This window comes from Pelophylax lessonae, assembly GCF_965119305.1.
Source record: "Pelophylax lessonae genome assembly, chromosome: 1".
In the NCBI taxonomy this organism is placed as follows: domain Eukaryota; kingdom Metazoa; phylum Chordata; class Amphibia; order Anura; family Ranidae; genus Pelophylax; species Pelophylax lessonae.
The window spans coordinates 49,383,725-49,398,036 of NC_138768.1; the positions used below are offsets into that span (position 1 = coordinate 49,383,725).

At 44.0% G+C, this 14,312-nt stretch overlaps 1 long non-coding RNA gene across 1 annotated transcript in view; it reads right to left on the reverse strand.

Moving 5' to 3' along the window:
- LOC309553501 overlaps positions 1–14,312 on the reverse strand; it is a 1,012,307-nt gene that overhangs the window by 740,678 nt on the left and 257,317 nt on the right. The gene's annotated exons all lie outside the window — the stretch shown is intronic.

Genomic DNA, 14,312 nt, shown 5'->3' on the forward strand with positions numbered 1-14,312 from the left:
ATGGCCCGTCCCCAAGGGGTATCTACTACAGGGTGGCCCTCTGTCTCAGATCAGCGAAAGCACACAAGCTCAATAAAAATGCAACAAGTACGCAAAGCATGAATGTGTACATACATAAAAATATGCTGATCTCAGATACATCACTATGCGATAGAGGTATACTACGATTCATCATGCTTGGGGACACACTTTCTTTCAGGTCATCCTAAAATATATGTATCAATTTTTAATCTTTAGTAAGGATTACAACCAGTATTAAAGGTCTAAAAGCTGTAGATGCTATGGGAGTTGAGTATTGTGAATGCCATGGATTTTACAGCTAAGTAAGCTAAGTATATATATATATATATATATATATATATATATATATATATATATATATATATATATATATATATATATATATATATATATATATATATATATAAAAATAAATAAATAAATAAATGTACACATTCATGCTTTTCAAACTTGCAAAATACAATACAAATGCAGCATCTTTTTTGCATTTTTATTGGGCATGTGTGCTTTTGCTGATCTGAGAGGGGCGGGGGACCAAGAACAGGGACAAATAACCACCTCAGCTCTGTAAACCAACAGGTAAAGTAAACGACAAAACAATGCCGTCCGCTCCGACACCCTGCACGCAGAAGTAATAGCCACCAAAAAGGCCACCTTCTGGGACAACGTAAGCAGGGGAATCTCCCGATATTTTCGAAGGGAGATTCCTGGATAACTGACATCAATTTGAGGACCCACAGTGGTAATGGAGACTGCACTGGAGGAACCAAGTGTCGAGCTCCCTGGATAAAAGGTACGCACCAAGGAAAGTGTGGCCAATGGACGTTGAAAGAACCACCAAGACGGTATTCCAAGGCCAGGCACTGCTCAACCCCCCCGTTGGAGGAAAGCCAAAATTTGCGTCATCGAAAAGGAGCGAGGGAGAACCCCAAAAGACTCACACCACACAACGTACATCCTCCATATACGATGGTAGATCTTCCCAGAGGTAGCTTTTCTAACCTTTAACATTGTTGGAATCACTGATTAAGACAAACCTCTATCCTTCAGCACCAGGCTTTCAACAGCCAAGCTGTTAAAACCAGCGACTGTAAAGCAGGATGGAAGATTGGTCACTGAGACAGCAGATCTTCCCTAAGAGGAAGACTCCAAAGAGAACCGGTGACCAGCCATACCACATCGGTGTACCAACACCGGCGAGGCCAGTCTGGAGCCACCAGAAAGACCAGAATGCCTTGCTGGGTCTTGCTTTGAAGCGTCTCAGAGACTTTTCTGTCTGAATTTCTTCAGTATGACAATATGAGCATCAGGGCAAGAGAACTCGGAGAGGAAATACTGCGTGGTTTTGGACTGGTTCGAAATAGGCACGATTGGTCCTTTCATGCAGGGGATTATCATTCACAAAGCTGTAAGCAGGATCATCTTCCATTCTTTCCTTTGATGGAGTGAAGTGTGTTTGACCTGCTGGTAATACAGGGGGTCTTACAGTGGGGTGAATGCATCCAATTGCCCATTGATGAAGGGATTGTCACCTGAAGTGAATCTGGCTTTCTGGCACCCTTTCTCTCACCTATCATTGGAGTATAATTTTCTACCAAGGGACTTTTGGGCCTCATTGTTATTTCTGATTGATGTGTTTTAGACACAGCTTTTATTGTGCTGCACTGTCTTCTGTATTTTTGTATCTTTTCTAGGTTTAGCAATGTTCCTAGTTTAGTGTTCAGCTTGAAATACCAACTTATTAGGTCTCATTGTTTGCGCTGATTGTTTTTGTTTTTACTTACTCCTGACTAGGCAGAAAAAAAAACGGAGTGCCTATAGCGGAGTGTGGGTGTATACTCCCACGGGATTGCCCATAGGCATAGTCAAGCTTTTTCCTGCCTAGAGTACTACTCCTGTAGGTGGCAGTATAATTCAATGGTTAAGAAGAATCAGAAGCTGTGTGGGTCAATGAGCAAAAGAGAAATCACCATGCAAGTTCAATTAGAGCCCATTCAGACTAGCACGACTTGTCAGCCTGACAAGTCACGCTCGGTCGCAGTCCATTGATTAGCACAGGACCCGTTCTAATAGGAGCGACACAAGTCGCTCCGACTTAGAAAAAGGGTCCTGTACTACTTTGGGGAGACCTCGGAGCGACTTGCATAGACTTTCATTATGTGAAATCCCTGCAAGTTGCTCTGAAGTCGTGGTGCACGGGACTCCCCAAGACGTGCAGAGTCGCGTCGCACTAGTCTGAATGGGCTCTTAGCAAAAAAAAAACTAGAGGAATGGTATCATCCACGAAGGAAACCTCTCCTAAAACAAATGCACAAAAAAGCTTGCCTAGATTTTGCCAGGGTCCATGCTGAAAAACAAGATGACTGGGACTCTGTACTCTGGAGTGATGAGAGTCCAAGATAAATATTTTTTGAACTGATGGCTTCAAAACTGTACGGCGTTGAAAAGGTAAGGAGTACAAAAAACAAAAAATGCATGGTACCTACAGTGAAACATGGTGGTGGCCGTGTCCTTCTATGGGGCTGCATTTCATTGATGGTATCATGAATTCAAATTTACCACTCTATACTGAAAGACAAGACGCTACCATCACTCCGAGCCCTTGGTCATTTTGCACTTTTCCAACATGACAATGATCCAAAACACATCAAAGGCCACTGCTTGATTTTTTGAAGAACAGGGTGAAAGTGATTCAGTGGCCAAGTACTGCATGTCTCCTGATCTGAACCCATTCGGGGGAACACCTATAGGGAATTCTGAAGAGACAAGTTGATCACTCTCCATCCAGCATCCAGGCTCTAAAAGAGGTCATTCTTGAAGAACAGAAAAACAGATGTTGCAATACGTCCCCAACTTATTCATTCCATGCCTAGAAGACCTGGTGCTGTCATTCCAAATCACGATGGTCATACAAAATACTAGATGTAGTCATTTTTGTTGTGGGGTGTATTCATTTTTGCATCAACTATTTTGAGTAAAAAACAAGATTTTGTAATCTAAGTTACTGTATTTTCTGGCATATAAGACTACTTTTGAACCTCAAAAAAATCCCCCAAAAATGGGGGGTCGTCTTATACACAGAGTATAATATCTCCAAGGTAACCTAAGTATAAGTATTACCGGTAGATCATGTAATAGGGGGGTCGTCTTATACGCCGGAAAATACGGTATATTATTAAACGTTACTTTCATGTAATGAGCTAAACAAATGTTCTAGAAAACCCAGTTTTGTCAAAATATTGGAAACTGTTCTTGTGATCATTGAGATATTGATTCAAATCTTACTTTTGTGTACTCATTTATAACAAGTTCCTTCACCCCAAAACTCGCTCATCCATGTCTTTATGGACCTTGTTTTGTGCACTGGTCCAAAAATATGGTGGAGGGGAGGATTATGGTGTGGGGGTTGTTTCTCATATGTTGGGCTTGGCCCCTTAGTTCCAGTGAAGGGAACTCTTAAGGCGTCAGCATACCAAGACATTTTGGACAATTTCATGCTCCCAACTTTGTGGGAACAGTTTGGGGATGGCTCCTTCCTGTTCCAACATGACTGCGCACCAGTGCACAAAGCAAGGTCCATAAAGACATGGATGAGAAGGTTTTGGGTGGAGGAACTTGACTGGCCTGCACAGAGTCCTGACCTCAACCCAATAGAACACCTTTGGAGTGAATTAGAGCAGAGACACCGAGCCAGGCCTTCTCTCAAACATCAGTGCCTGACCTCACAAATGCGCTTCTGGAAGAATGGTCAAACATTCGCATAGAGACACTCCTAAACCTTGTGGACAGCCTCTTCCCATCGTGCAGCTGCAGCATCTTTTCACTGATGGACCTGCACAGCTGACCCCCGACTTGTGTGAGGGTGGATGCTGAGTGTCTCCGCAGAAGACCATTGGGGTCAGCGGGAAAGGTGTGGCTGGCGGTGCACAGGGGGGCTAGAGAGGAAAGGGCTCTTATCCTATAAAGTGAACCCAGCATGAGATTTTCATACATGCAGTATTGTGTCAGTGTATCACCTCTAGCTATGTATTCCCTCTAACAGATCACAGTCCCCCCCCCCCCCCCCAGGCAATGACTTTAGCTGCATTTCTCTCCAGGACAGAGCCATTTTGTTCAGGCATTATCCAGGGTCATTGCCTAGTACAAGATGGAAATGCCAGCTCAGAGATAACACAATCATGTGATCCCTGGTGCCTTTGCACCTCTTATCTGTCAAACACAAATCAGCCTCTGCTGAAGCCTCTCACTTTGTGACTGGTCACAAAGTTACAGTGTACAGTCTGATATGTGTGTGTGTGTGTGTGTATATGTGTGTATGTGTAAGAGAGAGTGTGGGGTTATTGGGAGACTGAAGAAATGCTACCTTCTTCCTGCAGCAGAATGATGATATCTCAGCCTAGGCAGTGTCACAAAGTTGCATTTGGTGGAGAAGAGACTGTGGATATGCTTCCGCCTGCCTGCAGCGACTGACAGCATCATTTGAGACTAGTCAGTATTAAATCTGCATCCCTGGGGGAAGCGACTGAGAAAATGCTTCCTCCTACCCGCCATGACGGACGACATCATCTCAGTCTAGGCAGAGGTATAATGTTGCAGTCCGATCACTGGGAGAGGGTAGACTAAAGAAAATGCTTGAAATAAATAAATCCCACGAGCAACCAGACTGAAGTTAATTGCTGCGAGTACTCCCCTATCTCATGAGTGCATAAACAATATATCCAAAAGATGTTGTGCAATTAATGAATCAATAAATAAAATACATAAATAAATACGTGTCATACAACTGTGTTTATCCAAAACGTGGCAAAATCAAATATATCATAAATATTGAAAAAATAAAATATATCCAAAATGTGCAAAAATCCAAAAAGGAACAAATAAATCACAATATATAGAATATAATGTTCATAAGTCCCTGCTGTGCAAATAAGTCCCAATATATGAAGTATTTGCCAATAAATATAGATACTCCAAAAGGGCTGACAGTGGTGTAAACATGCAGAGAAGAAGTCACATGAAAGTGACAGAAGTGCTTCTAAGGTGCCACAGTGAAAAATCTCTCCTAAAAAGACTGTGCACCCCTTGTGAGGGGGCGCTCCCCTTAATAAATGGGACCTCGCAATTAAGCTCAGTCAAGCAGCGCTTAGTGCCTCTCTGGGCTGGAGATAAGATCTATTCAATCCGCCCCCCCCCCCCCCCCCGGTTGGTGATCCTCTAAGGCAGTGGTCCTCAACCCTGGCCTACAGGGCCCACTAACAGGCCAGGTTTGCAAAATAACTGAAATACATCCCAGGTGATATTATTTGCTGCTCAGTGATTGCAGTACTCTAGTCTGCATCTCCCGAAGGGAATACTTAAAATCTGGCCTGTTAGTGGGCCCTGAGGACCGGAGTTGAGGGCCACTGCTCTAAGGGATATCTCTCCCTCTGGTGCAACGTTGGTATCATATGAAGGAAAAAACTAGAGATGGTGCTGAAATCCTTTTATAAAATTTATTAAACAAAAATGAGCTACTCACATTCATAAAAGGTGCTATAGTGCACCAATCTGTATAGAGCAACGATAAGCAGATAAAAGTCGTGGTGGTGTGGTCGTGAGAATCACACAGCCTTAAGTGTGCTGCATATGCCGGCAGAGGCTTTCTCGCTCAATCCCGGTCAGTGCAGCGATCCATCCGTCCTTGCCCCTCCCCTACGCGTGACGACACCGAGACCTCCTGTCTTCATCAGGGGGATATCTGCTTATCGTTAATCTATACAGATTGGTGCACTATAGCACCTTATGAATGTGAGTAACTCATTTTTGGTTAATAAAAAGGATTTCAGCACTGTTTTTTTTCCTTCGTGATGCCAACATTACACCAGAGGGAGAGATATCCCTTAGAGCAGTGGTCCTCAACCCTGGTCCTCAGGGCCCACTAACAGGCCAGGTTTGCAAGATAACTGAAATACATCCCAGGTGATATAATTTGCTGCTCAGTGATTGCGGTATTCTAGTCTGCATCTCCCCAAGGTAATACTTAAAATATGGCCTGTTAGTGTGCCCTGAGGACCGGAGTTGAGGACCACTGTCTTAGAGGATCCCCAACTGGGGGGGATTGAATAGATCTTATCTCCACCCCAGAGAGGCACTAAGGCGCTGCTTTACTGAGCTTAATTGCGAGGTCACATTTATTAAGGGGAGCACAGTCTTTTTGGGAGAGATTTTTCACTGTGGCACCTTAGAAGCACTTCTGTCACTTTCATGTGACTTCTTATCTGCATGTTTACACCACTTTTAAGGTATCCATATTTATTGGAATTAATTTGCACAGCACGGACTTCTGAACACACACACATATATATATATATATATATATATATATATATATATATATATATATATATATATAGTGATTCATTTGTTCACTTTTGACACATGTTGGATATATTTTATTTATTCAGTTTATTTTTTCACTAGTTATGATATTTATGATTTTGCCACGTTTGTATAAACAGTTCTATGACACGTATTTATTTTATTTATTGATGGTTTCATTAACTGCGCAGCATCTTTTGGATATAAAGAAAATGCTTACTCTTGCCTGCAGCAAACTGATGACACCATGTCAGCCTAGGTAATGATACAACGTAGCATTCAGATCCCTGATGGAGTTGATTGAGGAAATGCTGCCTCTTGTCTGAAGTAGACTGATGACATCATCGCAGCCTAGGCAGTGTTACAATGCTGCTCTCATTCATGGTTGAGAGGAGACTGAGGTTATGCTTCCTCCTGCCTGCAGTAGACTGATGACATAATTTCAGCCTATGCAGTGTTAAAAAGTTACATTCTCATCCCATCTCTAGTGGAGAGGAGACTATGGATATGCTTCCTCCTGCCTGCAGCGACTGATGACATTATTTTAGCCTAGCCAGTGTTGAATTCTCATCCCTGGTGGAGGAGAAGAGAGGGGGGGGGATAATTCCTCCTGCCCACTGTGACTAATGACATTATCTCATCCTAGGGAGAGTTGTGTTACAGTCTGATCACTGGGAGACAGGAGACTAAAGAAAAGGTTTCCTCCTACCTGCAGCAGACTGATGACATCACAGCCTAGGCAGTGTTACAATGCTGCTCTCATTCCTGGTTGAGGTGACTGAGGTTATGCTTCTTCCTGCCTGCAGTAGACTGATGGCATCATTTCAGCCTATGCAGTGTTAAAAAGTTGCATTCTCATCCCTAGTGGAGAGGAGACTAGGGATATGCTTCCTCCTGCCTGCAGTGACTGATGACATTATTTTAGCCTAGTCAGTGTTGAATTCTCATCCCTGGTGGGAGGAGAAGAGAAAGGGGGAGGGGGAATACTTCCTCCTGCCCGCTGTGACTGACATTATTTCATCCTAGGGAGTTATAATGTTACAGTCTGATCACTGGGAGAGAGGAGACTAAAGAAAAGGTTTCCTCTTACCTGCAGCAGACTGATGATATCAACCTCATTCCTGGTTGAGGAGACTGAGGTTATGCTTCCTCCTGCCTGCAGTAGACTGATGACATCATCGCAGCCTAGGCAGTGTTACAATGTTGCATTTTCATCCCTGGTAAAGAGGAGACTGAGAAAATGCTTGTTTCTGCCTGCAGCAGAGTGACACCATCCCAGCCTAGGCACAGTCACGTGACTGAAGCGATTTATTTACTCAGTCAGTGGATCAGCAGTCATCTCACAGCAGACATGAGCAGTCTGTCCAAGGATTCCTGCAGACAATGATGTACAAGGCGGGGGGGGGGGGGATAGGAAGCATACATGGCAATATGGAACAGCAAGCAGCCCCGATTATATACAGATAACCTGACAGAATATATAGAGGACATATCTTAACAGGTAAGAAAATATAAAAAGGCCTGACATAAGGACTGTCTGAGCTGCCCTGGATGAGCCAATCAGTATCTCCCATTCCTGTTGCTAGGGCTGGTCAGCAGCCAGGGCTCAGGAGTAAAGCACGAAGGTGGCCCGCAACTGCCCCTAGCAACCAATCAGGCTCTCCCCTTCCTGTTGCTAGGGCAGGTCAGCCCAGGACAGGGGAGCAGATGGAGTTCAGGTGGGCCGCAGACACGAGGCCCACACTTGTCCGCCTGACAAGCAATCAAATCCTCCCTTTCATTTCCCGCCGCGGCCTGAGAATGCAGAAAGGAATCTGAAGGGTTGCCACGGGCAACGCAGCCGGTTCTCGAAGTAAGAAGACAGAAGGCCCCCCTCCTCCTCCCCCGGCTTAAGCCCTTCACACGTACACAGCGGAAGCCCGCTCCCCCTCCGCACACTCACCGGATGAGGAGTCAGTCAGTGACCCGGGTACCCCCTCCGTCCCCCGACCCGGCGGCCTCTCACATCGCCCAGCTGCCAGTCAATCTCCCTCTAGCTCCGCCGAGATGTCATCACCGCACTGCCGCTCCACTGCGTCACTTCCGCCGCAGAGGGAACGGGCGGGAACAGCGCGCGCCGCGACCAATGACAGAAGAGCACGGGGGGCGTGACGGAGGACCGAAAAACCACAGAGAGAAAGCCAGGGGCGGGGCGTCTTACATCTCTATGGTGGAGACGTCGCCGGAAGTAGAGCAGGCGCCCTATTGGAGGTGGCGCAGTAACCGGAGGTGGGGTGTCCAGGTGAGTTAAGGGACTGTCAGGAGGGATGACAGGAGAAGACCACCTCTCAGGGCGCCTGTTGCCTACCTAGGAGTATAAATGTAACAGTGACCTACATTCTTTAATGCCTAATATGTTGCTATGGGCGACAGCTCCAGTCTTATTAAATCATGGCTGGTGCTGTGAGGTCACATTCCTGTATACAAATCAAAGCTGAAGGCTGGGTTTGATTGGTCTCAAGGGAAGAAGAATAAAAAATTAAGAAACCCAACCCCCCTCTGTATCAGTTCTCTACTTACCAGCTTCTGTCCTGTATGTACTGACACAGGACCTTCCCATGTACTTTACAGGCCCATAGGTAGCTGTGGCTTTAAAGACCAGGCCTATTCTGGAACGTTTTATTTATAAGTTTAAGTAATATATTTTGCTAGAAAATCACTTAGAAGCCCAAATATATTATATATATATATATATATATATATATAGCTATTATTATATGTTTGTGTGTGTATGTGTATATATATATATATATAGACACTATAGAAAAAAAGTGGCGTTGATTGCAATATTTTATTTCACACCGTATTTGCACAGCGGTCTTTCAGACACATTTTTTTGGGGAAAAAAAAATAACCTTGTTTGAATTAAAATATATATATATTTAGTAAAGTTACCTCAATTATTTGTATAATGTGAAAGATGATGTTAAGCCGAGTAAGTAGATACCTAACATGTCACACTTTAACATCATCAGCTCCAGAAGGTTTACCCCCAGCACCTGACTCCCCCCCCCCCCCCCTCCCCAATCACGGCCAGGCCCTTTTTTTTTTATGCGTTACGGCACTGGGCTACTTTAACCACTTAAGCCCCGGAAGATTTTACCCCCTTCCTGACCAGGGGGTATTTTGTGATTCGGCACTGCGTGACTTTAACGGACAATTGCGTGGTCGTGCGATGCTGTACCTAAACGAATTTGGCGTCCTTTTTTTCCCACAAACAGAGCTTTCTTTTGGTGGTATTTGATCACCTGTGCGATTTTTTTTTTTTTTTTTTTTTTTTTTTTTTTTTTTTTTTTTGATCATGCGCTATAAACAAAAAAAAGAGCGTCAATTTTGCAAAAATAACAATATTTTTCACTTTTTTTTATATGAAATTCCCCCCAAAATAAATGTAAAAATCAAAATTTTTTAACATTTTCGGCCAATTTGTTTTATGCTACCTATGTTTGGTAAAAAAAATCGCAAAAAGCGTATTTTGATTGGTTTGCGTAAAAGTTATCGCGTTTACTAACAAAGGGAAAGATTTTTGTTGTTTTTTTTTTTTAACGCGTAATGGCGGCGATATGCGATTTTTTTTTTGCGGTACTGCGAAATTGCGGCGGACAGATTGGACCCTTGACTGACATTTTTGACACTTTTGGGGTTACCAGTGACATTACTGCAGTAATCAGTGCTATATATATGCACTGTTACTGTAAAAATACACTGGCAGTGAAGGGGTTAACTTTATTTGAGAGGGAGGGGCTGTGTGTGTCCCTAGGGGCGTGCTTTCTACTGTGATTGGCTGTGGCTTGAGCTGTAAGGACACTGATCAACGGATCTACATAGTAGATCCGTGTGATCAGTGTTTTTACAGCGAGGAGAATGACAGGTGGCTTGTTTACACAAGCTGCCTGACATTCTCCCTCTCCCCCACCGATCGCCGAGTGGCCGGCGGACATCGGGTCCGCCGGTCACACGCGCGGGGGAGTCCGTGAGCACGCGGGAGCATGCCTCCGGGGGCGCGCGCTCGCTCCCTAGACCCTCACAAGCAAGCGACGTAGCCCTACGTCAGTTTGCCTGTGAGGGGCTGACCGCCGACGTAGATAGTCGTGCGGCGGTCGGCAAGTGGTTAAAGGGTAACTCCACAAAATGGCAAATAAAGAAAAAACAATATAGCCTATACAATTGCGACACAAATCATATTGGAACACCATTTTTTTTTTTTTTTTCTTATTTAACTTTTTCTTTTTACACTGTCCTTTTTCATTTTTTTTTTTTTTTTTATCACTTTTTTTCCTATTACAAAGTAGTAGAAATAGGCATGACAGGTCTTCTTTATTGAGAGGTCAAAATTACCTCCAATCTCACATTTACCTTTTTTAAAAAAAATAATTTAGCTTTTAAGAGAAAAAAAAAAATCATCTCTTTAACCACTTCTGCTCCAGAAGGTTTTACCCCCTTAATGATCAGGGCATTTTTTGCGACACTGTACCCAAATAAAATGAATGTCTTTCTCCCCCCACAAATAAAGTTTTCTTTTGGTGGTACTTGATCTCCTCTGCATTTTTTTTATTTTTTTTTTGGCATTCTAAACAAAAAAAAGGGCGACAATTCTGAAAAAAAAACACTATTTTTTACTTCTATAAAACATTCCCAATAACAAAAATTGTAAAAATTCAAATCTTTCTTCAGTTTAGATTGATACGTATTCTGCTACATATTTTTGGTAAAAAAAAAAAATCCTAATAAGCCTATATTGATTGGTCTGCGCAAAAGTTATCGCGTCTACAAACTATGGGATACATTTATGGCCTTTTTTTCATTGTTTTTTCTAGTAATGGCGGCAATCGGCACTTTCATTTTTTTTTTTTTTTTTTGTGGGACAGCGACATTGTAGCAGAACAAATCTGACAGTAAGTGACACTTTTTGGGGACCAGTGGCACTAATACAGTGATCAGTGATATAAAAATATGCACTGTAACTGTATAAATAACACTGGCAGGGAAGGGGTTAACACTGGGGTGATCAAGTGGTTAAAGTGGAGTTCCACCCTAAAATTATACTTGCCTCCATCTTCTCACTCCGGGTCACCTGAAAAACAAATGGATAATCGCATATTTTTTTTTTTTTTTTTTTACTTACCTCGTATAGAAGAAAATATACTTACCTTACTTCCTCTTCCTCCCCTCGGCGGCCGCGGGCGAGTCGTCACTTCCTGGCTTGCAATGATTCCTGGGAGCTGAACGTCATCGCTCCCAGGAATCAATGCGCCTGCACCGGCCCCGACGTCAGTTTCGGTGCAGGCACCGTCATACCTTGCAAAACAGCTTCTGGGCATGCCCAGAAGCTGTGCAGGGATGACGCTGCTGTCCCGGAAGTGACGGCGGGGCCGGTGCAGTGCATCGTGGGACCGAAGAAGACGGAAGAGGACACAGAAGAGGATCGCGCTGGCTTCAGCTGCCCACACCTGAGATGGCAGCGCTGGACAATACATTTTCAAGGTAAGTATTTCTTCTAAAAGGTAAGTGCAACCTGGGACAGATCAGAGGCTATCCGTTGTGGAATGCACTAGCCCTGACTGTCCCGGGGGTATTTTTATTAAAAAAAAGTTCACTGGGTGGAACTCCGCTTTAAGTGTGCTCCTAGGGGTGCTTTCTAACTGGTGGGGCGGACTGGATCTTTGCTGAATGGGGGGGGCGGACTGGATTTACTAGAGGAAAGGAGAGATGTCACAAGATCTCTCTTCCTATGTGACAGAACAGCAGTCTTCCTTGTTTACATAGGTAGACCACCGTTTTGTCATTCTCCCGAATGAGCGGTGGGTCCCAGCGGCCATCACGCGCCCCCAAGACTCTCTGTACAAAATACCCTAAACGTATGTGATTTTGTGCAGCCTGGCCGCCCTGACGCAGTATATATGCAGTAGGCGGTCCGGAAGTGGTTAAGAGCGGAAGTGACGTCAGACGTCACTCCGGTCCTCCAAGGGCAGAGAGCTAAGTAGGGGCTATCTTGCCCCTAATCGGATCCGTTCCAGGCTAAACAACAGGTCCGGTAAGCCTGGAGATGACCGGAAAGCTGGGGGGGGAGCACCTCTGCTGCTGCTTTTTTTTTTTTTTTTTATTTAATATTTATTGGTATTTCAAAAGCATAACAAATCTCGAAAAATGAACAACAAAGCCGTGCAATTACACATACTTTGGAAAGGTGAGAACAGACCAATATCACATCATAGAACCGTAATAGGGATCCAGTGGCAAATACGCCGGCGAGACCACTTTTATCAGACACAGACTCGCCAACAATACAAAAAAAAATACAGTGGTTATGGCAGCTAGCTGCTGCCGTACTAACAGTAATGCGGTAAATGTACTGTGGGCGGTCGGCAAGTGGTTAAAGTACAGCTAAAGGAAAACTTTTTTTAATGTTCGACTGTAAATATACATCATTACTTTGGCGTTAAATACTGGGGTTATGACTGCGGCCAGGGACGGTGGTCCCAGTGGCGGATTCGCCACAAAATCACTTTTATAGGTGACGGGAGAGGTGCCCCCCTAATTAAGGGGTTAATTGTGTGCCTAACCAGTGTTAAGGTGTACTCCCTTTTTTTAGTAAAGATCTCCGTTTCTTGTCCCTGCAAAGCAAGGAGAAGAAACAGAGCGATTATTCCTCTCTGTGCAGAGCCCTGTGATTGGACATAACTGATGAGCAGGTCCTGGCCAAGAATCATTGGCCTGCTGACAAACTCCCGCTGTGTACAATCACACGGTGTCCGTAGTGAGGGGCTCCCATGTGCGCCCTAAACCCAGGAATAGGCAGCGACGTGCTAGTACATTGCGGGCGGTCTGGAAGTAGTTAAATAAAAAAGAGTTTTTTTTGGCATGATCAGTCATATTTTCAATATCTATACCAAAATTTCATAATTTCTGTCATGGTATGCAAACTTTTGAGCACTACTACTTCCTTTTAAGCTAGCTATTCACATACAAGGTAGATAAAGGAATCCCCCTACCCCCCCTTCCTGGGACAGCGGCTGCAGCCAATTGGCTGAATTCCGATCAGTGTATAGCCAGCTTTACAGAACTGTGCATGACTCCTTTAACCTCTTTCGTTCGCCCGCCGCAGATAAACTGCTGCAGGCTGGCCCTCCTGCGCTAGCCAACATAGCCCTACATCTGTCGCGTGCCCGCAGCCAGGGGGTGAACACTCCCGCCCCACTCGGCAGTGGTGACTCCGATGCACTGGGCTGGCGGCTCCAATTATCGCCAGCCACCCGCGATCGCTCCCCGCTGAGAGAGAATGACGGTCTGCTGTTGTAAACACAGCTGACCATTCTCTCTGGTATGATCAGAGAGCCTGTGATCCTTCTATATAGGATCACAGGTCTCTGATCATTTCAAAAGCCCCTCCCCCATACAGTTAGAAACACGTCCTTAGGTACACATTTAACCCCTTGATCACCCACAGTGTTAACCCCTTCCCTGCCAGTGTCATTATTACAGTAACAGTGCATATTTTTAGCACTGATTACTGTAGTAATGTCACTGGTCCTCTCAAAAGTGTCAAAAATGTCAGTTAGGGGTCCGATCTGTCCGCTGCAATGTCGCAGTCCCGCTAAAGATCGCAGATCGCCGCCATTACTAGTAAAAAAAAGTAGTAAAAATACGCTTATTGCAATTTTTTTTTTACCAAAATATGTAGCAGAAAACAAATTGGCCTAAAATGTTAAAAAATTAGATTTTTCATTTTTTTTTTTTTTTTTTTTTTAGTGTTAAATAGCAGAATGTGGAAAATATTGTTTTTTTTTTTTTTTCTGAATTGTCGTTGATTTTTTTGTTTATAGCTCAAAAAATAAAAATCGCAGAGGTTATCGAATACCACCAAAAGAAAGCTCTATTTGTGAGGAAAAAAAGGA